The following is a 27,891-nucleotide window of genomic DNA, read 5'->3' as shown; positions in this document are numbered from 1 at the left end:
TTTCTACTTCCCTCTGAAATACAGCATTCATAAACCTTATTAGAGACCATGGGAAATGTCACACACATCTCAATGACATAAACATCACTGAAGAGTTCTGAAGTATTTTGATTATTTTGAAAATATTTTTAAAATCCAGTTTATAAAGTGCATGCAACATAAGTAGCAAAGGAAAGTTTTTTTAAGTTTCTCAATATATATTTTATTTATTTATTTGCTTTGGCCACACTATACCAGGGACCAAACCTGTGCCCCCAACATTGGAATCACACAGTCTTAACCACTGGACAACCAGGTAAGTCCAGGAAATTAGTCAGAAATTTTTTTTAAACACTTTGTTCAATAAGTAAGTCTTGGGACTTCACTGCTGGTCCAGTGGTTAAGAATTTGCCTCCCAATTCAGGGGATGGAGGTTTGACCCCTGGTCAGGGAGCTAAGATCCCACATGCTGTGGGGCAACTAAGCCCGTGTGCTTCAACTAGCGAAGTCAGCAAGTTGCAACCAGAAAGAAGCACCCGCGAGCTACAGCAAACAGCCTGCAAACCACAATCAAGACACAGTGCAGCCAAAGAAAAAAAAGACTTCTCTGCAGCAACGAATCTCTCGTCATCTTCACTTGTTTATTATATTCAGGTGATTGGCATTAATCTTCCTCTTCCTTCTTTTCACATCTTCATTTTGAAGTCTGAGTGGAATTGCTTGTGTACAGAAGATAATTTTATTTTCATTGAGGCCTTTTCAGACTACGGATATCTGCAGGATATCAAAAGAATGATTCCAAAGCTCCAGCTACTGCAAAAGAAGGCTCTTTGTTGGAAACCTGAATAAAGAGAGCATCCAAAGCTATTAATCATTTTCTTAATCCTTTCCACATCCCTGCCAGTGACTCCAAGGATATAATACTAATAATATTTACTCTAACACTGGCATTACTTTAACAAAAACTCCCTTTATATAGTAACATTGACTCAATCGGGAGTCAAGCGCTGAGAAATATTTCTGGAGGCCACTGCTTGCAAAAGTTTTTGAAATTGCCTTCTTGCAGTTTTTGAAATTGACATGCAGAAGCAAAATTTGATCAACAGAAAAGAAATTGTGATGGACATTTTGCAAGGTCCCAACAGTTCTAACGGCAAGAGAGAAAAGAAATGGTCTAGTGAAAAAGCAATTTGCAGATCGATATGTAAGCAGGTAATATCATATCCATGAAAAAATTCAGATATTCAAAACTATATCCTTCTATCACCTACACCTAATGGTGATTGTAGCAAGTACGTGGGTAGCAGTCTCCAGAAGGAGGCTGGAATTCTTTTGGTAGTCTTTTGATGTATGGCTTGGAGATTATACATAAGCATTCACAGCATTAAAAGATGTAGAGAATATATATAAATCATTCAGATGATTATAGAAGAAAAGACAAAATGGATCAAAACCCAAATCAAAACAAATTTTTGAAGGTGGCTCTAAGGAATTGGGGCTTCCCTGGTGGCTTGGATGGTAAAGAATCTGCCTGCAATGTAGGACACTGGGTTCCATCCCTGGGTCAAGAAGATATCCTGGAGAAGGGAATGGCTACTGACTCCAGTGTTCTTGCCTGGAGAATTCCACGGGCAGAGGAGCCTGGCAGGCTACAGTCCGCAGGGTCACAAAGAGTTGGACAAGGTTGAGTGACTAATACTTTCACTTTCTTTCACTAAGGAATTGATTTGGAAAGCCACTGGAGAGTGCTACAGAGTACTCTGAATTAACTGTGTAAACTGCGTCTTAATTCTTACCACAAGATTGAGGCAGTAATATGATTTCCTCTTTATAGATGGGCAAACTGAGACTCAGGAAGGTGTCTCATTTTCAAATTTTGCATAAATATTAAGGGAGTTTGAATTTGAATTCAGTTCTTTCTCCAAAATCCATTCTCCTCCCAGTAGACCATCTAGTCAGAGCTATAGTTTTTCCAGTAGCCATGTATGGATGTGAGAGTTGGACTATAAAGAAAGCTGAGCACCAAAGAATTGATTCTTTTGAACTGCGGTTTTGGAGGCGACTCTTGAGAGTCCCTTGGACTGCAATGAGATCAAACCAGTCAATCCTAAAGGAAATTGGTCCTGAATATTCATTGGAAGGACTGATGCTGAAGCTGAAACTCCAATACTTTGGCCACCTGATGGGAAGAGCTGACTCACTTGAAAAGACCCTGATGCTGGGAAAGATTGAAGGCGAAAGGAGAAGGAGATGACAGGGGATGAGATGGTTGGATGGCATCACCGACTGAGTGGTCATGAGTTTGAGTAAGCTCCAGGAGTTGGTGATGGACAGGGAAGGCCTGGCATGCTGCAGTCTTGGGGTCGAAAAGAGTCAGACACGACTGAGCGATTGAACTGAACTGACTGAATCTTGTCAATTCTCTTCTGTGACCATCTACTAAAACATCTTTTGTGTTTAAGTCTTCTAATCCTTTCTTTATTTGAACACTGTTATTCTATTAGAGGCATCACCGACTCTGTGGACATGAGTTTGAGTGTACTCCGGGAGTTGGTGATGGACAGGAAGGCCTGGCGTGCTGTGATTCATGGGGTCGCGGAGAGTCGGACACGACTGAGCGACTGAACTGAACTGATTCTATTAGAAACAGATGATTATAATATGCTTTGTTCTTTTAGATCAAAACAAAAGTATTTAATAAATGTTTTACACATTTATCATAGAATCACTGCAGAATAAGAAAAGACTGAAGAAGGAAAATAGCTGTACATGTCATACCATTTAGAACTAGTCACTGTCACCCACAGGACAGTGAGAGTTCTGTCCTCCCCACCAGCCCCACCCAACACCTTGGTTTAATAAACACTACAAAGAGAAAAAAAAATAAAATAAAACTAGTCACTGTTAACATTTTTGTAAACATCTTTTTACTCTCTTGAAGATCAGGTCACAGTATGGTTTTGTAGTCAGGTTTTAAGAATTACTAATTCAACAAGTATTAACTGAATGTTGAAATGTGTTACTATATTACAATATATTGTAAACATCTTCCCATTATTGAATATTTTCTTTTTTTTTCTTATGTAATTAATTTATTTTTTATTGGAGGCAAATTATTTTACAATATTATATTGGTTGGTTTTGCCATACATTGATATGAATTTGCCCCGGGTTTACATAAGTTCCCCCTCCTGAACCCCCCTCCCACCTCCCTCCTCCCTTTATCCTCCCTCTGGATCATCCCCGCATGCCAGCCCCGAGCATCCTATAACATGCATTGACCCTGAACTAGTGATTCGTTTCACATATGACAACATACGTGTTTCAATGCCATTCTCCCAAATCATCCCACCCTCACCCTCTCCCATAGAGTCCCAAAGACTGTTCTATACATCTGTGTCTCTTTTGCTGTCTCGTATACAGGGTTATCATTTGCATCTTTCTAAATTCCATATATATGTGTTAGTATACTGTATTGGTGTTTTTCTTTCTGGCTTACTTCACTCTATAATAGGCTCCAGTTTCATCCACCTCATTAGAACTGATTCAAATGTATTCTTTTTAATGGCTGAATAATACTCCATTGTGTATATGTACCAAAGCTTTCTTATCCATTCGTCTGCAGATGGACATCTAGGTTGCTTCCATGTCCTGGCTATTATAAACAGTGCTGCAATGAACATTGGAGTACACGTGTCTCTTTCAATTCTGGTTTCCTCGGTGTGTATGCCCAAGAGTGCGATTGCTGGATCATATGGCAGTTCTATTTCCAGTTTTTTGAGGAATCTCCACACTGTTCTCCATAGTGGCTGTACTAGTTTGCATTCCCACCAACAGTGTAAGAGGGTTCCCTTCTCTCCACATCCTCTCCAGCATTTATTGCATGTAGACTTTTGGATAGCAGCCATTCTGACTGGTGTGAAATGGTATCTCATTGTGGTTTTGATTTGCATCTCTCTGATTATGAGGGATGTTGAGCATTTTTTCATGTGTTTGTTAGCCATCTGTATGTCTTCTTTGGAGAAATGTCTGTTTAGTTCTTTGGCCCATTTTTTGATTGGGTCATTTATTTTTCTGGAATTGAGCTGCAGGAGCTGCTTGTATAATTTGGAGATTAATCCTTTATCAGTTGCTTCATTTGCTATTATTTTCTCCCATTCTGAAGGCTGTCTTTTCACCTTACTTATAGTTTCCATTGCTGTGCAGAAGCTTTTGATTTTAATTAGGTCCCATTTGTTTATTTTTGCTTTTATTTCCAGTATTCTGGGAGGTGGGTCATGGAGGATCCTGCTGTGATTTATGTCGGAGAGTGTTTTGCCTATGTTCTCTCTAGGAGTTTTATAGTTTCTGGTCTTACATTTAGCTCTCTAATCCATTTTGAGTTTATTTTGGTGTATGGTGTTAGGAAGTGTTCTAGTTTCATTCTTTTACAAGTGGCTGACCAGTTTTCCCAGCACCACTTGTTAAAGAGACTGTCTTTTCTCCATTTTATATTCTTGCCTCCTTTGTCGAAGATAAGGTGTCCATAGGTACGTGGATTTATCTCTGGGCTTTCTATTTTGTTCCATTGATCTATATTTCTGTCTTTATGCCAGTACCATACTGTCTTGATGACTGTGGCTTTGTAGTAGAGCCTAAAGTCCGGCAGGTTAATTCCCCCAGTTCCATTTTTCTTCCTCAAGATTGCTTTGGCTATTCGAGGTTTTTTGTATTTCCATACAAATTGTGAGATTGTTTGTTCTAGTTCTGTGAAAAATATCTTTGGTAGCTTGATAGGGATTGCATTGAATGTATAAATTATTTTGGGTAGTATACTCATTTTTACAATATTTATTCTTCCAATCCATGAACATGGTATATTTCTCCATCTATTAGTGTCCTCTTTGATTGCTTTCAGTAGTGTTTTATAGTTTTCTATGTACAAGTCTTTTGTTTCCTTAGGTAGATATATTCCTAAGTATTTAATTCTTTTCGTTGCAACAGTGAATGGAATAGTTTCCTTAATTTCTCTTTCTATTTTCTCATTATTAGTGTATAGGAATGCAAGGGATTTCCGTGTGTTGATTTTATATCCTGCAACGTTACTGTAATCATTGATTAGCTCTAGTAGTTTTCTGGTAGAGTCTCTAGGGTTTTCTGTGTAGAGGATCATGTCATCAGCGAACAGTGAAAGTTTTACTTCTTCTTTTCCAATTTGGATTCCTTTTATGTCTTTTTCTGCTCTGATTGCTGTAGCCAAAACTTCCAGAACTATGTTGAATAGTAGTGGTGAGAGTGGGCACCCTTGTCTTGTTCCTGACTTTAGGGGAAATGCTTTCAGTTTTTCACCATTGAGGATAATGTTTGCTGTGGGTTTGTCATATATAGCTTTTATTATGTTGAGGTATGTCCCTTCTATTCCCACTTTCTGGAGGGTTTTTATCATAAATGGATGTTGAATTTTGTCGAAGGCTTTCTCTGCATCTATTGAGATAATCATATGATTTTTATTTTTCAGTTTGTTAATGTGGTGTATTACGTTCACTGATTTGCGGATATTGAAGAATCCTTGCATTCCTGGGATAAAGCCCACTTGGTCATGATGTATGATCTTCTTAATATGCTGTTGGATTCTGATTGCTAGAATTTTGTTAAGGATTTTTGCATCTATGTTCATCAGTGATATTGGCCTGTAGTTTTCTTTTTTTGTGGGGTCTTTACCAGGTTTTGGGATTAGGGTGATGGTGGCCTCATAGAATGAGTTTGGAAGTTTCCCTTCCTCAGCAATTTTCTGGAAGAGTTTGAGTAGAATAGGTGTTAGCTCTTCTCTAAATTTTTGGTAGAATTCAGCTGTGAAGCCGTCTGGACCTGGGCTTTTGTTTGCTGGGAGATTTTTGATTACAGTTTCAATTTCTGTGCTTGTGATGGGTCTGTTCAGATTTTCTATTTCTTCCTGGTTCAGTTTTGGAAAGTTGTATTTTTCTAGGTATTTGTCCATTTCTTCCAGGTTATTCATTTTATTGCCATATAATTCCTGATAGTATTCTCTAATAATCCTTTGTATTTCTGTGTTGTCAGTTGTGATCTCTCCATTTTCATTTCTAATTTTATTGATTTGGTTCTTCTCCCTTTGTTTCTTGATAAGTCTGGCTAGTGGTTTGTCAATTTTATTTACCTTCTCAAAGAACCAGCTTTTGGCTTTGTTGATTTTTGCTATAGTCTCTTTTGTTTCTTTTGCATTTATCTCTGCCCTAATTTTTACAATTTCTTTCCTTCTACTGACCCTGGGGTTCTTCATTTCTTCCTTTTCTAGTTGCTTTAGATGTAGAGTTAGGTTATTTAGTTGACTTTTTTCTTGTTTCTTGAGGTGTGCCTGTATTGCTATGAACTTCCCCCTTAGCACTGCTTTTACAGTGTCCCAGAGGTTTTGGGTTGTTGTGTTTTCATTTTCATTCATTTATATGCATATTTTGATTTCTCTTTTGGTTTCTTCTATGATTTGTTCGTTGTTCAGCCTCCATATGTTGGCATGTTTAATAGTTTTTCTTCCATAATTGAGATCTAATTTTACTGCATTGTGGTCAGAAAAGATGCATGGAATGATTTCAACTTTTTTGAATTTACCAAGGCTAGATTTATGGCCCAGGATGTGATCTATCCTGGAAAAGGTTCCATGTGCACTTGAGAAAAAGGTGAAATTCATTGTTTTGGGGTGAAATGTCCTATAGATATCAATTAGGTCTAACTGGTCTATTGTATCATTTAAAGATTGTGTTTCCTTGTTAATTTTCTGTTTAGTTGATCTATCCATAGATGTAAGTGGGGTATTAAAATCTCCCACTATTATTGCATTATTGTTAATTTCCCCTTTCATACTTGTTAGTAATTGTCTTACATATTGCGGTGCTCCTATGTTGGGTGCATAAATATTTATAATTTTTATATCTTCATCTTGGATTGATCCTTTGATCATTATGTAGTTTCCTTCTTTGTCTCTTTTCACAGCCTTTGTTTTAAAGTCTATTTTATCTGATATGAGTATTGCTACTCCTGCTTTCTTTTGGTCTCTATTTGCATGGAATATCTTTTTCCAGCCCTTCACTTTCAGTCTGTATGTGTCCCTCGTTTTGAGGTGGGTCTCTTGCAGACAACATATATGGGGGTCTTGTTTTTGTATCCATTCAGCCAGCCTTTGTCTTTTGGTTGGGGCATTCAACCCATTTACGTTTAAGGTAATTATTGATAAGTACGATCCCGTAGCCATTTTCTTCATTGCTTTGGGTTCGAGTTTATACACCCTTTCTGTGTTTCCTGTCTAGAAAAGATCCTTTAGCATTTGTTGGAGAGCTGGTTTGGTGATGCTGAATTCCCTCAGCTTTTGCTTGTCTGTAAAGCTTTTGATTTCTCCTTCATATTTGAATGAGATCCTTGCTGGGTACAGTAGTCTGGGCTGTAGGTTATTTTTTTTCATCACTTTAAGTATGTCTTGCCATTCCCTCCTGGCCTGAAGAGTTTCTGTTGAAAGATCAGCTGTTATCCTTATGGGAATCCCCTTGTGTGTTATTTGCTGTTTTTCCCTTGCTGCTTTTAATATTTGTTCTTTGTGTTTGATCTTTGTTAATTTGATTAATATGTGTCTAGGAGTATTTCGCCTTGGGTTTATCCTGTTGGGGACTCTCTGGGTTTCTTGGACTTGGGTGATTATTTCTTTCCCTATTTTAGGGAAGTTTTCAACTATTATCTCCTCAAGTATTCTTTCATGGTCTTTCTTTTTGTCTTCTTCTTCTGGGATTCCTATGATTCGAATGTTGGAGCGTTTAACATTGTCCCAGAGGTCTCTGAGATTGTTCTCATTTCTTTTAATTTGTTTTTCTTTTTTCCTCTCTGTTTCATTTATTTCTACAATTCTATCTTCTAGCTCGCTTATCCTGTCTTCTGCCTCTGTTATTCTACTGTTTGTTCCCTCCAGAGTGTTTCTGATCTCATCTATTGTATTATTCATTGTATATTGACTCTTTTTTATTTCCTCTAAGTCCTTATTAAACCTTTCTTCCATCTTCTCAATCCTTTTCTCCAGGTTATTTATCTGTAACTCCATTTTGCTTTCAAGATTTTGAATCATTTTCACCACCAAAATTCGAAATTCTTTTTCATGTAGATTCCCTATATCTTCCTCTTTTGTTTGTGTTGGTGGGCATTTATCTTGTTCCTTTACTTGCTGGGTATTTCTCTGCTTCTTCATCTTGCTTATAATGCTTTGCTTGGGGTGGCCTTTCCCTCTTCTGGCCGTTTGTGGAGTTCTCTTTATTGTGTAGTTTCCTTGCTGTGTGTGGGGTTGGACAGGTGACTTGTCAAGGTTCCCTGGTTATGGAAGCCTGTGTCGGTGTTCTGGTGGGTGGAGCTGGATTTGTTCTCTCTGGAGTGCAATGAAGTGTCCAGTAATGAGTTATGAGATGTCAGTGGGTTTGGAGTGACTTTGGGCAGCCTGTATATTGAAGCTCAGGGCTAGTTTCCTGTGTTACTGGAGAATTTGCGTGGTATGTCTTGCTCTGGAACTTGTTGACCCTTGGGTTTAGCGTAGGTATGGAGACGTTTGATGAGCTCCTATCGATTAATGTTCCCTGGAGTCAGGACATCTCTGGTGTTCTCAGGATTCGGGCTTAAGCCTCTTGCCTCTGGTTTTTGGTCTTATTCTTGGAATAGTCTCTAGACGTCTCTATCTGTCATTTCCAAGGTGGTTCCCTCTGTTTTCGCTTCTGTCTGCTGGTCTCTTCAGTGTCTAATTTCCGCCCTGATACTAGGGGGTGGGTGGACACTTTTTAAGGCTCAGTTGTTCAGTCCTGTTCTGGGAAGGGAGGAACGCTGCAGTCGATTATCTCTGGCGTCTGTGGGGAGTGCTCGCAGCGTCTCGGCCACACTGGGTTTTCCCCCACTCACAGCACGTATGCTGTCCCAGTCTACACTGTACAGGCTCTAGATTGCTCTGCCAGGAATTGTCCGAGGCCGGCACCGGGTTGTATGCACTTCCCAGGTCTGAGCGGCTCAAGTTCAGGTTCTCAGGTACTCCACAAAGGCGCAGACTTGGTTGGGCCTGCGTTTTGTGCCTTCCCCGGTCCGAGCAGCTCAGGGGACCAGGTGTTTGGCGAGCGTGGTCTCTGCAACTTATCGCCTCCCCAGTCCCCGCCACTCAGTTTTCTGGGTGTACAACCGGCACACCTTCTCAGGGGGATATCGACCGCCCGAGCCCAAGAAGTCCTGATTAGCAACAAGCCTGCCTGCAGTTTGTTTCGGATGCCTTTCTGGGGCCGCGGTTGCCCGCTCCGGCTCTGGCTGCGCTCCCTGCCTGTCTCGGTGGGGAATGGGGGATGGGCCGACCGCAGCCGGCTCGCTCTGCTCAGTCCTTTATTCTGTGAGCGGGGCTGGCCGAGTCATAGGTTAGAGCTTTCCGCCTTTTCGTGGGGAAGCTATCCCACGGTCTGCTTTGCTCTCCCCAGTTCTCTCAAATTGTTCTTGCGGCATTCAAGCCCAGTCTTTCTCTCTAAGCAGTTCACCCGGCTCCTCCCTGCCCAGCCCCCGCTTGCTAATGGCGTATGCAGGCGTCTGCGCTGCTTCTCCGCTGGGAGTTACCGTTTGGCGGGTAGTCTGTGGGTTTTAAAAAAATCTTAAAAAAAAAGAGGGTTATGTGGCCCTCTGAGCTTCCAAGGCTCGCCACAGATTCGCCAGTGAGAATGTTTCCTGGTGTTTGGAAACTTCTCTCTTTTTAAAGCCTCCCTTCCCGGGACGGAGCTCCGTCCTTACTTCTTTTGTTTCGCTTTTTATCTTTTATGTTTTTTCCTACCTCCTTTCGAAGACAATGGGCTGCTTTTCTGGGTGCCTGACGTCCTCTGCCAGCATTCAGAAGTTGTTTTGTGGACTTTACTCGTGTTCAAAAGTTCTTTTGATGAATTTGTGGAGGAGAGAGTGGTCTCGCCGTCCTATTCCTCCGCCATCTTGTTCCTCCCTCCTATTGAATATTTTCTATGGTCACAGTTGTTACATTGTAAAATTTTAAGATAAATTTATTTATTGGAGGATACAAGCTAATATTTTTGTATTTAATGAGAAATTCCAGATAAATTAAATTATTATTTTATGCTGCAGTTCAAAGAGTCAGACATGGCTGAGGAACTGAACAATACAGTCTGAGTTTTCTACACAACCATCCATCATAACATTTGTAATTTCTCTGCTTTGACGCAATTTCCTATGGGTTGCTATATGCCAGGGGTTGGCAAACTATGGCCTGAGGATAAGACCTGATTTACTATCTGATTTTGTGATAAACCTTATAGAAACACAGCCACATTCACTTAGTTGCTTGTCTTTTGCTGTTTTGTGCTACAACCAGTTGCTGGCCAACAGTTAATTATTAAAAATATTTAATATCTGGGCCTTTACAGAAAAGCTTTGCTGATCTACACACTGATACTACAGTGGCAATTCCTGCTCAAAGCTGCTCTGGCCCACAAAAGAGCCAGCTTTGTATGCTCACAAATCACCATATGTTGGTACTAAGGACACAATTCCAAACAGAGCATCCAGGTCTAGATCATAATGTCAGATGCCCAGATCATAATCTATCTATGAAACTTCCACCATAAAATCAACAAGATCCAAATAAAACCATACATTACCAGCCTTCAGAATTAGAAGGAGACAGAACTCATACTTCTAATTAACTGTACGTTACTGTTGTTCAGTAGCTCAGTTGTGTCTGACTCTTTGCAACCCCATGGATTGCAGCACACCAGGCTTCCCTGCCCTTCACCATCTCCCTGAATTTGCTCAAACTCATGTCCATTGAGTCAGTGATGCCATCTAACCATCGCATCCTCTAATGTCCCCTTCTCCTTCTGCCTTCAATCTTTCCCAGCATCAGGATCTTTTCAGATGAGTCAGCTCTTCGCATCAGGTGGCCAAAGTATTGGAGCTTCAGCTTCAGCATCAGTCCTTCCAATGAATATTCAGGATTGATTTCCTTTAGGATTGACTGGTTTGCTCCCCTTGCAGTTCAAGGGACCCTCTAGAGTCTCTTCCAATACCACAGTTCAAAAGCATCAATTCTTCGGTGCTCAGCCTTCTTTATGGTCCAACTCTCACATCCATACATGACTACTGGAAAAACCACAGCTTTGACTAGTTGGACATTTGTTGTCAAAGTAATGTCTCTGCTTTTTAATAAACTCTGTAGATTTGTCATAGTTTTTCTTCCAAGGAGCAAGTATCTTTTAATTTCATGGCTGCAGTCTCTATCCACAGTAATTTTGGAGCCCAAGAAAATAGTCTGTCACTGTTTCTATTGTTTCCCCATCTATTTGCCATGAACTGATGGAACCAGAGGCCATGATCTTAGCTTTTGGAATTTTGAGTTTTAAGCTGGCTCTTTTACTCTCCTCTTTCACCTTCATCAAGAGGCTCTTATTTCAATAGAACTCCTGTTCCTACAAGCTTCTGGGGGCTAAGAGTAAGGGGATGGTGGCTTAAACAGCTCCATTCAAAAGAAAAGAGGGGAGCAAAGGACTTAAACAAAGCATTGACCAAAATCACCCCAGGGAGAAATCATTCTACACCGTGTCAGAACTCAGGTCTGGGAAGTGATCATTGATAGTCGTGGGTACTTGAAAGATGTTTGAAGGTGGCAGGGCTAAAAGCAGCTGCCTCCAAACAGTGAGGGTGTCTGTGAACAGAGAAGGTGTGGGGCACCTTGGAGACACCACAGTGAGGGGAATAAACAAAGCCAACGATTTTAAAAATTAGGGCACACCAACACTCCCACACTCCTGCACTACCATAAACTCATTTATTTAAAAGAAACTGTGTGTCCATATCCTGACTGAACTGGGTATTCACACTCATGTTAAATGCCTAGGAAGAACAAAAAACTAAACCAACTCCATACAAAAAAACTGTAAGAACATAAAACAAAACAAGGAAACCAAGAATCACTCTTTCAATTGATGAAAACTCTGTCCCCAAAACCAACCAGAAAGTAGTATACTGTGACACAAAACTCTATGAATTATATATTCTCAAAAAAAGCCTGTAAAGATAATTTTAGAAAAACAACTTAGAGTCATAAATTCAAACACTAATAAGAAATATGGACTCCTTATGCCTTACAAATAAACCAAACCAAAAAAACAAAACAAAGCAGAAGTGCAATAAGAATTGATCAAATTTAGCAAAGTAATTGAAGAAAAGAGCATAAGATCTAAAAAATGAAAGACTATAAAATGTCACAGAAGAAGGAATTCAAATAAAGACCTAATAAGAAACAAGACATAGAGAACAAATATATGGACACCAAGGAGGAAAAGGGAGGATGGGATGAATTGGGAGATTGGGATTGAAATACATATATACTATTGATAAAATGTATAAAATAGACAACCAATGTATGACACAGCAAACTCCACTCAGGGCTCTGTGGTGACCTCAATGGGAAGGAAATCCAAAAAGAGGGCATATATATATATATATAAGATTCACTTTGCTGTGCAGTAGAAACTCAGACAGCATTGTAAACCAACTATCATGTGTGTATGCATGCTCAGTCTTGTCCAACTCTTTGCAACCCCGTGGACTGCCCCCCGCCAGGCTCCTCTGTCCATGGAACTTTCCAGGCAAGAATATGGGAGTGGGTTGCCCTTTCCTCCTCCAGGGAATCTTCCCCAGTTAGGAATCGAACTTGAGTCTCCTGAGTTTCCTTCATTGGCAAGAAGATTCTTTGCTACTGAGCCACCAAGGAAGCCTCCAGAAAGCAACTATACTTCAGTAAAAATTTAAAAAATAAAACAATGAAGAAACAAGAGAATGAAACTGAGATCAAGATATTTTAAAAGGGATTAGAGAGAATATGATGGGAATGGAAAACAGTCACACACAAAATCAACATATACATAACTGGAATCTCTAAGAAGAGAAATGAAACAGTAGAATAACACTAGTGTTTAAAATGAAAAAAACACAACTTTCCCAAAGTGAGAACACTTAAATATAAACATTGAAAAGGTTCAAAACATGTGGGAAAAATGACCTGTTATGATGAACTCTGAGATACAACTTAGACAAAATCAACAATGAAATATTCACAATGTTTAAAATGCATTTTAAAATGCAGTAAAAATTACTGTACACTAGAAACTAACACAATATTATAAATCAACTATACTTCAATGAAAATTATAAATTAATAAACATGCAAAGAAGCAGGGAAATGTAATCCATAAACAAAGAGAAACTAATCCAATTGCAACATACCCAGAAACAGTGTGGAACAGACAATCTTTTTCATTTTACTGAAGCATAGTTGATTTACAATGTTATGTTGGTTTCAGATGTACATCAGAATATATACATATATTCTTTTTCAGAGTCTTTTCTCTTATAGGTTATTACAGAATACTGAGTATAGTTCCCTGTGCTATACAGCAGGTCCTTGTTGATTATCTTTTTTATCTATGCTGCTGCTGCTGCTGCTAAGTCACTTCAGTCGTGTCCGACTCTGTGTGACCCCATAGACAGAAGCCCAACAGGCTCCCCCGTCTCTGGGATTCTCCAGGCAAGAACACTGGAGTGGGTTGCCATTTCCTTCTCCAATGTGTGAAAGTGAAAAGTGAAAGTGAGGTCAGTCAGTCACGTCTGACCCTTAGCGACCCCACAGACTGCAGCCTACCAGGCTCCTCCATCCATGGGATTTTCTAGGCAAGAGTACTGGAGTGGCTTGCCATTGCCTTCTCCGTTTTTATCTATAGTAGTGTGTATATGTTAATCCCAGATTCCTAACTAATCTCCTCTCCCCTTTCCTCATTGGTAACCATGAGTTAGTCTTCTATGGGCAGATCCAACTGTATACTATCTCCAAGAAACATGCTTAAAACATAGAGACATAAGTAAGAGGACGAAAATAATACACCACATGTGTGTGTGTGCTAAGTCGCTTCAGTCGTGTCCAGCTCTTTGTGATCCTGTGGACTGTAGTCCATCAGATGACTCTGTCCATGGGATTCTCCAGGCAAGAATACTGGAGTGGGTTGCCATGCCCTCTTCCAGGGGATCTTCCTAACCCAGGGACTGAACCCACATCTCTTATGCCTCCTGTATTGGCAGGTGGGTTCTTTACCACTAGCACCACTTTGGAAGGAACATATCACACAAACACTAACTGTAAGATAATTGAAGTGGCTATTTTAATACCAAAGTAAGCGTTGGGAAAGGTATAATTAGCAGGAATAAAGGGGGGCATTTCCTAATGATAAAAAGATCCATTCAGTAAGAAGACATACAATTTCAATTGCGTATTTAACAGAGCATTAAAATATACAAGGCAAAACCTCAGAGAGAACAAGAAAAACCCATAAGTATAGCAGTAGATTTCAAAATCATTTCTCAACAGCTGATAGTACACAGAAATAAATTTAACCAAGGAGGTGAAAGACCTTTACATTGAAAACTAGAAGACACTGAAGAGATTGAATAAGATACAAATAAATAGAAAGATATTCCATGTTCTTGAAAGAATTAATGTGGTGAATATGTCCATACTACCAAAGACGATCCACAGACGCAGTGTCATCCTGATAAAAATGCCAATGGCATATTTTCACTAAAACAGAAAAAATAATTCTAATATTTGTGTGAAACCACAAAAGACTCCAAATAGCTGAAGCTATCTAGAGAAAGATGAACAACGCTGGAGCTCTCACAATACCTGATTTCCAGCTCTATATTACAAAGCTAAAGTAATCAAAACCATATGGTCCTAGTCAACTAATTTTTGAGAAGGGAGCCAAGAACTCACACTGAGAAAAGGGTAGTCTATTAAACACATGATGTTGGGGGAAATGTTGACATCCAAAAGAATGAAACTGGACACCTGTATTTCACCACTAATCATCAGGGAAAAGCAAATCAAAACTACAATGAGTTATTACCTTACACTTGTTATGCTTTTATCAAAGGGACAGGAGATAACAAACACTGGCGATGATGTGTAGAAAAGGAAACCCTTACTATTGGTGGAAATATAAATTGGTACTGCCATTATGGAAAACACTATGGCAGTTCCTCAAAAAAATTTAAAATTGAATTAACATAATGATTCAACAGTCCCACTTGTGGAGCACACATTTGAAGGAATTGAAATCAGTATCTCAAAGACATCTGCATACCCATGTTCAGTTCAGTTCAGTCGCTCAGTCGTGTCCGACTCTCCGCGACCCCATGAATCACAGCACGCCAGGCCTCCCTGTCCATCACCAACTCCCGGAGTTCACTCAAACTCATGTCCACAGAGTCGGTGATGCCGTCCAGCCATCTCATTCTTGGTCGTCCCCTTCTTCTCCCGCCCCCCAATCTTTCCCAGCATCAGAGTCTTTTCCAGTGAGTCAACTCGTCGCATGAGGTGGCCAAAGTATTGCAGTTTCAGCTTTAGCATCAGTCCTTCCAATGAACACCCAGGATCAATCTCCTCTAGAATGGACTTGTTGGATCTCCTTGCGGTACAAGGGACTCTCAAGAGTCTTCTCCAACACCACAGTTCAAAAGCATGTTCACTGCAGCATTATTCCCAATAGCCAAGATATGGAAATAGCTTGTTTCTCCACCAATGGATAGATAAAGAAGTTGTGGGATATGTGTGTGTGTGTGTGTGTGTGTGTGTGTATGTATAATTCAGCCATGAGAAAGGAAAAAATTCTGCCGTTTGGAACAACATAGGTGGACCCTAAGGGCATTATGCTAAGTGAAATAAATCAGGTAAGTCAGAGAAAGACAAATATTGTATGATATCACTTATATGTGGAATCTAAAAAAGCTGAAGTCATAAAAACAGAGAATAGTACGGTGGTTTCTAGGGGCTGGGGATGGGAAAATTGGAGAAATGTTTATGGATACAAACTTGCAACTAACAAATAACTAAGTTCTGTAGCTCTAATGCACAACAGAGTGTTTATAATCCACAATACTGTATATAAACTGCAAAGTTAAAGACTGCATCTTAGTTGTCCTGAACACAAAAAAGAAAGTTCTGCCACATGGTAAAGGTGTCAGGAGCACTGACCACACTGCGATGAATAAATGGGTCAAATTAACACCCTGTGTACCTCAAACTACATGATGTTGTATGTCAACTGTAGTTCAATAAAAAATATAGGATGGATACAGAGCCCCTGTTTGAGTTTCCTGAACCATGTAGCAAATTCCCATTGGCTATCTATTTTACACATTCATGTTGAGATTTGACAGAAAACAGCAAAATTCTGTAAAGCAATTATCCTTCAATAAAAAATAAATTAATTAAAAAATATCTATAGGATGGATAAAGCAGAAAATAATAAGACTGTTTACTCACAGAGGCAGGGAGGTGAAGTGGATAGATGGAAGGAATAGGGAGGGATAGACACTTCTCTGAATGTAACTTTTCTTATAGTTTCCCTTCAAAATCATGTTAACATTTTACATAGCCAAAAAATTTAATCAACAAGGAAATGTATGCAAATAGCAATGAGTGCAAACACAACCAAACAACCCTAGCTGAACTGCAAATTCATAACACAACTGCACTGAAGGGAATAAAAATGGAAACAAAATCACTAACTTTTGAACATAGTACTTCAACTAATTTCAGTCTAGGAGGGAAAAAAGAACTTCAAACAAACGTTGAACTCACTATTTGCTTTTGTTTTGTGGTAGTAGTGGTGGGCATGTGGTGATTGTGAAACTATTTCACTTGCAGCACAGTGTGTTAATGCCAGTAGCCACAGTTCACTCTGCAGAAGAAAGGAGATACAAATAAAGTGCAGGGGAAGGAAAGGAAGGACCTTGCGGTATTACATGAGAACTGGAAGCATCAATATGAACTCATGGTTACCTAGCTCTGTGGGCTGAAATGGTCTAGAAGCGATGATTCCCCAGCTGCAATAAGCACCTTAAGCATCTGGATCTTATTTTCCAGATATCATTACTCACTAAAACGATGCGGGGCTTCCCGATGAAATGACCGGTCCCAGGGTTGAGGCAGGGAATGTGCAAGTTGGGTCTGGAACATCTTGTTGAACCAGAAGGTAATAACATGCTCAAACCAAAAAACAAACAAAAAAACCACCATGCAGCATGGAAAAAGACACAGAAGTCAGCTTGAAGGGACTGCTGGGATATTCTGGGCACAAAACTAAATATCTGGGATACTTTGAGCACAAAATAAATAAGGATTCAATGGATTATAAGTCACTGAATTAAATAAGATCCATGAATCTATACTGATGATCAAATAAAGAAAGGATGGCTTCTCCTTAAAGTAAAATGCTCACTAGTTAGAGAGGAGGGAGTGGTAGTGTTGGATAAATACTATTTGGTTCAGGCAAGAATTACCGAGGAATGTTCTATCTAGTTTGATGAGGTCTTGAAAAGTGTCTCCTCACAAATTACTTATTAGTTCCACAGAGAAAAGTAGTAACTGTAACAGTGGAGACAATAGTGGAGCTATCTTGACCAGATGATGAACATTAGTATTACAAGCTCACAACAGAGCGACACCATGTACCTCCAAGTATGATGCACAGAGAAGGACTTGCTTCTTTAGTATTTTGACCAGAGGGTCATTTGGAACAAGAGTCTGAGTCTAGATGGAATCATGAGGAACCCAAACTGAAGGACATTCTATAAAATAACTGACGCATGTTCTTTGAAACTATCAATGTCATAAAAGAAAGTTAAAAACTGACAACAAAATAAAAATGCCTTTTCAATTTAACAACTGGAAAATCACTGACAGAGGAGTTAGAAACCAGACCCAAGTGGGCTCAAAAAGGTAATTAAATGTGAACTAAAAACACAGCATTCAGATAACTCCTATGAGCAAAGGAAACAGGGTTAACAAGGTACACCAAGGGTTTATATAAATGGTTAATAATATACTTTTATGGGGGACCTACTAGGGGGACATATTAGGTTGAATGACAAGAACATGCTTTCCTTATGGGTCACAAACAGTCAAATATGAGAAATCTCAGGTGCAAATGGTGTTGGAAAACTATATATTTACATTCAAAAGAATAAAATTAGACGGATCCTTTAAGTCCTTTGCTCATAGGAGTTACCTGAATGCTGCATCTTTAGTCCCCATTTAGTTCCCTTTTTTAGGGAACGTTAGCTAGGAAATGCGGAGAAGGCAATGGCAAGCCACTCCAGTACTCTTGCCTAGAAAATCCCATGGATGGAGGAGCCTGGTGGGCTACAGTTCATGGGGTCGCTACTAGTCGGACAAGACTGAGCGACTTCACTTTCACTTTTCACTTTCACACATTGGAGAAGGAAATGGCAACCCACTCCAGTGTTCTTGCCTGGAGAATCCCAGGGAAGGGGGAGCCTGGTGGGCTTCCGTCTATGGGGTCACACAGAGTCGGACACGACTGAAGTGACTTAGCAGCAGCAGCAGCAGCAGCAGCAGCAGCTAGGAAATGATTTCTTGTATATGACACACAAAGGCTAAGCACCAAAAGCAAAAATAGACAGATGGCACTATATCTCACTAAAAAGCTTCTGCACAGCAAAGGAAACATAAAATAGTGAAAAAGTAGCCTATGGAATGAAAGAAATGTTTGCAAACTATATATCTAAGTTGCTTATTTCCTTATACAAGGAACTCCTGCAACTACAACTCGATAACAAAAAAAGTCCAAATAACCCAATTGAAAAATGGACAATGAACTTCATTTCTCCAATGAAAACATACAAATGACAGATAGGTAAATGAAAAAGTGCTCAATATCACTAACCATTAGGGAAATTTAAATCAAACCCACAATGAGATATCAATCCAAACCTGTTAGGATGGCTATTCTCAAAAACAAAACAAAACAAAAAAATAATAAGTGTTGTCAAGGATGTGCAGAAATTAGAATCCTTGTACACCATTGCTGAGAATGAAAAATGGTGATATCAGTATGGAAAACATTAGGGAGGGTCTTCCAAAAAATTAAAATAGATCCAGCAATCCCACTTCCGGTATATGTCCAAAAAAACTGAATCATGATCTTGAAGACATATCTGGACTCCCACGTTCACTGCAGTTTTAACCATGATAGCCAAGATATGAAAACAATCTACATAATCACGGATGAGTGGATGGCTAAAGAAAATGTGATAAAAGCATACAGTGGAATATCATTCAGTCTTAAGGAAAGAAGTAAATCCTGCCTTTTGCAACAATATGGATGAACCTAGAGGACATGGTGCCAATTGAAATAAGCCAGACACAGAAGGACAAATCCTACACGATATCCCTTATATATGAAGTGTCTAAAATAGTTAAACTCGCAAAAGTAGAGGGGACAATGGTGGTTGCCAGAGATTAAGGGGAGGGGGAAACAAGGAGGTATTAGTCAAAGGATACAAAGTTTCAGTTACACAAAATGAGTAAGACCTAGAGATCGGCCATACAGCACAGTGGCTGTAGTTAACAATACTGTATCGTGTATTTAAAAATTTGCCAAGAGGGTAGATCTTAAGTATTCCTATCATAAAATATAAAAGTAATATATCATTAGGGAAGGAGGAAATTTTTGGAGATGCCTTTTTTTTACAGCATAGTCTATGGTGATGTTTTCACAGATGTATACTTATATTCAAGCTCATCTTTTGTATATATGAAACATATACAGCTTTTTATGAATTAATAATACATCAATAAAATGGTTTCTTAAAATAAATTATAGAATAAAAATCTATGTTATTTTTTAAATAAAAAGAGCAACTTTGAAAAAAATGTTTGAAAATATTGAAAAGAAAGAAACAGTAAAATGCAGAGATCAAGATGGCCAAGTAAAAGGACATTGACCTCCCCTCCCCTCATGAAAACATCAAAACTACAATTACATATAGAGTGATCCTCACTGAAATTGATCTAAGGACTAGCAGAACAGCTCCTGTACGATCAAGTCTATAAAGAGCCACACAGGGTCTGGTAGGAACGGAGGAAAAGTGGTCTGGTTGGGACCCACATCCCCAGTGGGAAACACGGAAGAGGAGGACATTGCAAGCTCAGGGACCCTCCCTGGGAGCAAAGGGTTTGAGGCACATCTGCATCTCCCCTGGTGGCTCAGCTGGTAAAGAACCCACCTGCAATGCGGGAGCCCTGGGTTCAATCCCCGGATTGGGAAGATCCCCTGGAGCACAGGGGAGGCCACCCACTCCAGTATTCTGACCTGGAGAATTCCATGGACTGTATAGTCACAAAGAGTCAGACACAACTGAACAACTTTCACACCAGACCTGAGGCCTGACCCGAGGAAGACAAGTACCCTCAGCTGGTATGAAAGTCAGTGGGGCTCACCAGAGAAACCTGAGCCTCCTGAGCACACACAGCATGGAGCCAACAGACTGAAAACTGCCTGGGCTCTGGTTGTCCTGCCAGGACCACTCCAGTGCACCCCCACAGCTCAGACCAGGCTCCTCCTCAGCCCCTCTTGCTCGGGCATTGCTCCCCACTAACCTTTAGCCAAGGCTTGCACACTAGGGAAAAAGTGAAACCAGCACAGGTGTTCAGCCCTAAGCCCTCAGGCCTCAGCCCATCACAGATCAAGGTGGAGACTACCATCACATCCAGGAAAAACCTAACTCCCTCAGGGTTCCTGTTCCTGACCTCACATCTGATAGGGCTGGACTGACCACTGAGCACAGCAGAAGCACTGGCTAGCCCCTCCAACCCCAGCCCTACTTCCCACATGACAAAGGCTGCCAGCGCACCACACAGAAATATGCATCCCTGCTCACTTCAAATCCAGCTCTTTCACCAAAATTGCTAGGTACATGCAGACTGCATGCAAGGACACACGTTCAAGACCAGGAAGGTGACTGTTTCACCTATTTTCATAAAGACAGAGAAAGTTAAACAGAATGAGAAGACAAGAGAAATATGTTTCAAAGAAAAGAATTAAGAAAAAAAAAAAACGAAAAAACCCTAATGAAGCAGAGATAAATAATTTATCTGATGAAGAGTTCAAAGTAAAAGTAATTAAGAATGCTATTGAACTGAGGAAAAGAACAGATGAACATAGTGAGAATTTTAACAAAGAACTAGAAAATATAAGAGAATCAGTCAGGACTGCCCTGGTGGTCCAGTGATTGAGAGTCAGCCTGCCAAAGCAGGGGACACCAGTTCAATCCCTGGTCCAAGAAGATTCCACATGCCACAGGGCAACTAAGCCCATGTGCCACCACTATGGAGCCTGCACTCTAGAGAGGCCACCACAGTGAGAAGGCTGCACGCCACAACTAGAGTAGACCCTGCTTGCCACAACTAGATTGTGTGCAGCAATGAAGACGCAGTGCAGCCATAAATAAACAGATACATTTATTTTTTAAAAAAGTATTGGTCAGGCTGAAGAATACAACAACTGAAATGAAAAAATACACTAGAGGAAACTAACAACAAGTTAGGAGATACAGAAGAACAAGGTGATCTGAAAATAAAATAATGAAAGTGATCCAATCAGAATAGCAAAAAAAAAAAACAAATTTAAAAAATAAGAACTGTCTGAAATAACATCAGTTTACTAACATTTCATTGTTAGAGTCCGAGAAGGAGGAGAGAGAAAAAGGAGACAGAGAATGAAATGATGACAGAAAAAGTCCCAAACCTGAAAAAGGAAACTGATCTCCAGGTACAGGAAGTACAGAGAATCCCAAACAAGATGAACTCAAAGAGAACCATACCAAGACATATCATAATTAAAAAGGCAAAGTTAAAGAGATAAAGAGAGAATTATAAAGGCAATGATATACAAGGGGATCCTCATAAAGCTATCAGATGATTTTTCAGCAGAAATTCTGCAGGCCAGAGGGAGTGGCATGATATATTTAAAGTACTGAAAAGAAAAAAACCTGCAACCTGGGACATTCCACCTAACACTGTCATTCAGAATTGAAGGAGCGATAAATAAACACTCAAACAACCAAAAACTAAAGGAGTTTGAGACTTCCCTGGTGGGCTCAGTGGTTTAGAATCTGCCTTGCAAGGCAGGGAATATGAGTTCAATCCCTGGTTGGGGAACTAAGTTCCCACATGCCACAGGGCAACTAAGCCCAGGCACCACAACTACCGAGCCTGTAAGCCACAACTAGACGGTCTGTGCCCACAACAGAAGACCCACATGACACGGCAAAGATCAGGCAGGCCGCAACTAAGCCCCAGCACTGTCAAATAAACAGCAAATACCAGAAAGGTAACTAAGAGAGTTCATCAGTACCTAACCAACCTCACCAGATGTGCTAAAGGGTCATATCTAAGTGAAAAACAAAAGACTACTGCAGACATAAGAAATCATAGGAAGGTTAAAATCCCACTAGTAAAGAAAAATATATAGCAAAGGCTATGGAACAACTAACTACTTATATAGCTTGTACAAAAGTTAAAAGAAAAAGTTATAAAACCAACTATAAATATAATAAATAGCTAAGGGATAGACATGAAGATGTAAAATATGACATAAAAAAACATAAAACATCGGGGTGGGGAGTAACAAATGTGGAGCTTTTAGAATGTGTTGACCTTAAACGATAATCAGTTTAAAAAGTACATATAGGTCAATACATATGAACTACATGGTAACCACAAATCAAAAGCCTATAACAGATATACAAAATCTAGAGAGAAAGGAACAAAAACATAACCCAAAACATTAGGAAACCACCATGGAAGAGACTGAAACAAGAACAGAGAAGAACTACAGAAACCACCAGAACAGATAATAAAATGTCAATCAATATACACCTACCAATGACGGCTTTAAACGCCAATGGACTAAGTGCTCCAATCAAAAGACTCAGGGTGACTGATTAAAGAACAAAACTCATTTATATGCTACCTACAGGAGACTCTCTTCAGAGCTAAAGACACACAGACTGAAGTGAGAGGATAGAAAAAGATGTTGCATGCAAGTGGAAATAAAAAGAAATCTTGGGTTGCAATAGTCGTAACAGATAAAGTAGACTTTAAAACAAGTCTCCAATAAAAGAAAAGAAAGACATTATATAAAGATAAAAGAATCAATACAAGAAGAGTGTAAAACATTCATAAACATTTATAGGAGCACCTAAATATGTAAAGCAAATATTAACAGACATAAAGGGAGAAATTAACAATAATACAATAATAGTAGAGAAGTTTAATATCCCAATTCATTAATAAACAGATCATCCAGAGAGAAAATCAATAAGGAAATAGTGGTGTCTTAAATGACACATTAGACCAGCTTGACTTAACAGATATCTGTAAGACATTCCATCCAAAACCAGCAGAATACACATTCTTGTCAAGTACATATACAAAGTTGTCCAAGATAGATCACAAATAGGACACAAAACTAACCTAAAAAACTAAAGAGGATAGAAATTATATCAAGAATCCTTTCCTTCCATAATGATACAAAACTAAAAATCAGTTATATAAGAAAAATGGGAAACCACAAACATGCGGACACCAAACAATATGCTACTAAACTAATGAAAAAAATCAAACAAGAAATCAGAAATAAAGAAATAAAGGAAGAAATCAGAAAATACCCTTTTAAAAGCACAACTTTCCAAATTCTATCAGTTCACTTCAGTCGCTCAGTTGTGGCCAACACTTTTGTGACCCCACTGACTGCAGCATGCCAGGCTTCCCTGTCCATCACCAACTCCCAGAGCTTGCTCAAACTCATGCCCATTGAGTCAGTGATGCCATCCAACCATCTCATCCTCTGTTGTCCCCTTCTCCTCCTGCCTTCGATCTTTCCCAGCATCAGGGTCTTTTCCAATGAGTCAGTTCTTCGCACCAAGTGGCCAAAGTATTGGAGTTTCAGCTTCAGCATCAGTCCTTCCAATGAATAGTCAGCACTGATTTCCTTTAGGATGAACTGGTTTGATATCCTTGCAGTGCAGCAACTCTCAAGAGTCTTCTCCAACATCACAGTTTAAAAGTATCAATTCTTTGGCACTCACCTTTCTTTGCAGTCCAACTCTCACATCCATACATGACTACTGGAAAAAGTAGACATCACTTTGTTGGCAAAGTAATGTGTCTGCTTTTTAGTAAGGTGTCTAGGCTGGTCATCGCTTTTCTGCCAAGGAGCAAGCATCTTTTAATTTCATGGCTGTAGTCACCATCTGCAGTGATTTTGGAGCCTAAGAAAATAAAGTCTGTCACTGTTTCCATTGTTTCCCCATCTATATGCCAGGAAGTGATGGGACAGGATGCCATGACTTAGTTTTTTGAATGTTGAGCTTTAAACCAGCTTTTTCACTCTCCTCTTTCACTTTCATCAAGAAGTTCCTCTTCACTTTCTGCCATAAGAGTGGTATCATCTGTGTATCTGAGGTTACTGAGATTTCTCCAAAATCTATGGGATCCAGCAAAAGCAGTTCTAAGAGGGAAGTTTATAGTAATAAAAGCACACTTCAATAAGAAAGAAAAATCTCAAATAAGCAACCTAATCTACCATCTAAAGGAATTAGAAAAAAAAAAGAACAAAGTCAGCAGAAGGAAGGATATAAGTATGAGAGGAAATAAAATAGAGATCAAAAAGTAAAAGAAAAGATCAATGAAAATAAGACCTTTAAAAAATAAGATAAAATTGATTCAGTCAGGTTTATTAAGAAAAAGGAACCAGAGGAACCAGAGATCAAATTGCCAACATCTGTTGGATCATCGGAAAAGCACAAGAGTTCCAGAAAAACATCTACTTCTGCTTTACTGATTACACCAAAGCCTTTGACTGTGTAGATCACAACAAACTGTGGAAAATTCTAAAACAGATGGGCATAACAAACCACCTTACATGCCTCCTGAGTAATCTGTATGCAGGTCAAGAAGCAACAGTTAACACTGGACTTGGAACAATGGACTGGTTCCAAATTGGGAACCAATCAAGGATGTATATTTTCACCCTGTGTATTTAACTTATATTCAGAGTACATGGCAAAATGCCGGGTTGGATGAAGCACCAGCAGGAATCTAGATTGCTGGGAGAAATATCAGTAACCTCAGATACTCAGATGATACCACTATTATGGCAGAAAGTGAAGAAGAACTAAAGAGACTCTTGATGAAAGTCAAAGAGGAAAGTGAAAAAGTTGGCTTAAAACTCAACAGTCGAAGAACTAAGATCATGTCATCTGGTCCCATCACTTCACAGCAAATAGATGGGGAAACAATGGAAACAGTGACAGACTTTATTTTCTTGGGCTCCAAAATCACTGCAGATGGTGACTACAGCCATGAAGTTAAAAGACGCTTGCTCTGTGGAAGAAAAGCTGTGACCAACCTAGACAGCATATTAAAAAGCAAAGACATTACTTTGCCAACAAAGGTCCATCTAGTCAAAGCTATGTTTTTTCTAGTAGTCATGTGTGGATGTGCGAGTTGGACTATAAAGAAAGCTGAGCACTGAAGAATTGATGGTTTTGAACTGTGGTGTTGGAGAAGACTCTTGAGAGTCCCTTGGATTGCAAGGAGATCAAACCAGTTCATCCTAAAGGAAATCAGTCCTGATGCTGAAGCTGAAACTCCAATACTTTGGCCACCTGGTGTGAAGAACTGACTCATTGGAAAAGATCCCAATGCTGGGAAAGACTCAAGGCAGGAGGAGAAGGAGACGACAGAGGATGAGATGGTTGGATGGCATCACTGACTCAATGGGCATGAGTTTGAGCAAGCTCTGGGAGTTGGTGACAGACAAGGAAGCTTGGCGTGCTGCAGTTTATGGGGTCGCAAAGAGTCCGACATGACTGAGAGACTGAAATGAACTGGACTGATTAAGAAAAAGAGAATCTAAATAAATAAATAAGAAATGAAAGTGGAGAAATAATAAGCAGTATATCACAGAAACACAATCATAAGAGAATACTATAATCAGTTGTATGTCAACAAGCTGGACAATTTAGAAGAAATGGATAAATTCCTAGGAATATAAATCTTCCAAGATGAATAAGGAAGAAATAAATAATCTAAACAAATTACTAGTATTAAAATTGAATCAGTAATCAAAAAACTCCCAACAAACAAAAGTCCAGGACCAAACAGATTCACAGGAGAATTCTACCAAACATATGAAGACAAGTTAAAAATCTATCCTTCTCAAACCGTTTAAAAAAAAAATGAAAACGGAATACTCCCAAATTCATTCTACAGAGTCACCATTACTCTGATACCAAACCAAGACAAAGACTCTACACCCAAAAAAGAAATTAAAGGCCAGTATCCATGATGACTATAGATGCAAAAATTCTTAACAAAATATAAGCAGACAGAATTCAATAATATATAAAAACTCTCAAATACCTTGATCAAGTGGGATTTATTCCAGGGATGCAGGAATGGTTCAATATCTGCAAATCAATCAATTAAATACAATGCATTAACAAAATGAAGAACAACAACAAAATCACATTATCTCAATCAGTGGAGTCCAGTTCAGTCACTCAGTCGTCGTGTCCGACTCTCCGCGACCCCATGGATCGCAGCACGCCAGGCCCTCCTGTCCATCACCAACTCCCGGAGTTCACTCAAACTCCTGTCCATTGAGTCAGTGATGCCGTCCAACCATATCATGCTCTGTCATCCCCTTCTCTTCCCGCCTTCAATCTTTCCCAGCATCAGGGTCTTTTCAGATGTGTCAGCTCTTCCCAGCAGGTGGCCAAAGTATTGGAGTTTCAGCCTCAGCATCAGTCCTTCCAACGAATATTCAGGGTTGATTTCCTTTAGGACTGACTGGTTGGATCTCCTTGCAGTCCAAGGGACTCTCAAGAGTCTTTTCCAACACCACAGTTCAAAAGCATCAATTCTTCAGTGCTCAGCTTTCTTTATAGTCCAACTCTCACATCCATACATGATTATTGGAAAGACCATAGCTCTGACTAAATGGACCTTTGTTGGCAAAGTAATGTCTCTGCTTTTTAATATGCTGTCTAGGTTGGTCATAGCTTTCATTCCAAGGAGTAAGAGTCGTTTAATTTCATGGCAGCAGTCACCATCTTCAGTGATTTTGGAGCCCCCAAAATAAAATCTGTTTCCACTGTTTCCCCATCTATTTGCCATTAAGTGATGGGACCAGATGCCATGATCTTAGTTTTTTGAATGTTGAGCTTTAAGCCAGCTTTTCACTCTCTTCTTTCACTTTCATCAAGAGGCTCTTTAGTTCTTCTTCACCTTCTGCCATAAGGGTGATGTCATCTGCATATCTGAGGTTATTGATATTTCTCCTGGCATTCTTGATTCCAATTTGTGCTCCATCCAGCCCAGCATTTCCCATGACGTACTCTGCATATAAGTTAAATAAGCAGGGTGACAATATACAACCTTGACGTACTCCTTTTCCGATTTGGAACCAGTCTGTTGTTCCATATCCAGTTCTAACTGTTGCTTCCTGACCTGCATACAGGTTTCTCTAGAGGCAGATCAGGTGGTCTGGTATTCCCATCTCTTAGAATTTTCCCCAGTTTATTGTGATCCACACAGTCAAAGGCTTTGGCATAGTCACTAAAGCAGAAATAGATGTTTTTCTGGAACTCTCTTGCTTTTTCCATGATCCAGCAGATGTTGGCAGTTTGATCTCTGGTTCCTCTGCCTTTTCTAAAACCAGCTTGAACATCTGGAAGTTCACGGTTCACATATTGCTGAAGCCTGGCCTGGAGAATTTTGAGCATTACTTTACTAGCATGTGAGATGAGTGCAATTGTGTGGTAGTTTGAGCATTCTTTGGCATTGCCTTTCTTTGGGATTGGAATGAAAACTGACCTTTTCCAGTTTATCTCAAGAGACACAGAAAAAGCACTTGGAAAAATCAATACTCATTCATGATTAAAAAAAAAACTTTCAGGAAATTTGGTATAGAGAGAATATATCTCAACGTAATA

At 39.6% G+C, this 27,891-nt stretch overlaps 1 long non-coding RNA gene across 1 annotated transcript in view; it reads right to left on the bottom strand.

Annotated features, from left to right (window-relative positions):
• Nucleotides 1-205: 205 nt before the first annotated feature.
• Nucleotides 206-27,891, bottom strand: part of LOC148775918 (uncharacterized) — a 42,031-nt gene continuing 14,345 nt past the window's right edge. The window contains exons 2-3 of the long non-coding RNA XR_016038822.1: nt 26,318-26,364; nt 206-820 (exon numbers count right to left, since the gene is read on the bottom strand). This is a non-coding gene — a long non-coding RNA (uncharacterized LOC148775918). The remainder of the gene's footprint in view (nt 821-26,317; nt 26,365-27,891) is intronic.

This window comes from Moschus berezovskii, chromosome 12 (assembly GCF_049115385.1).
Source record: "Moschus berezovskii isolate FMDL1 chromosome 12, NW_MosBer_1.0, whole genome shotgun sequence".
Classification (NCBI taxonomy): domain Eukaryota; kingdom Metazoa; phylum Chordata; class Mammalia; order Artiodactyla; family Moschidae; genus Moschus; species Moschus berezovskii.
This window is presented reverse-complemented; position numbering and strand designations above follow the sequence as displayed.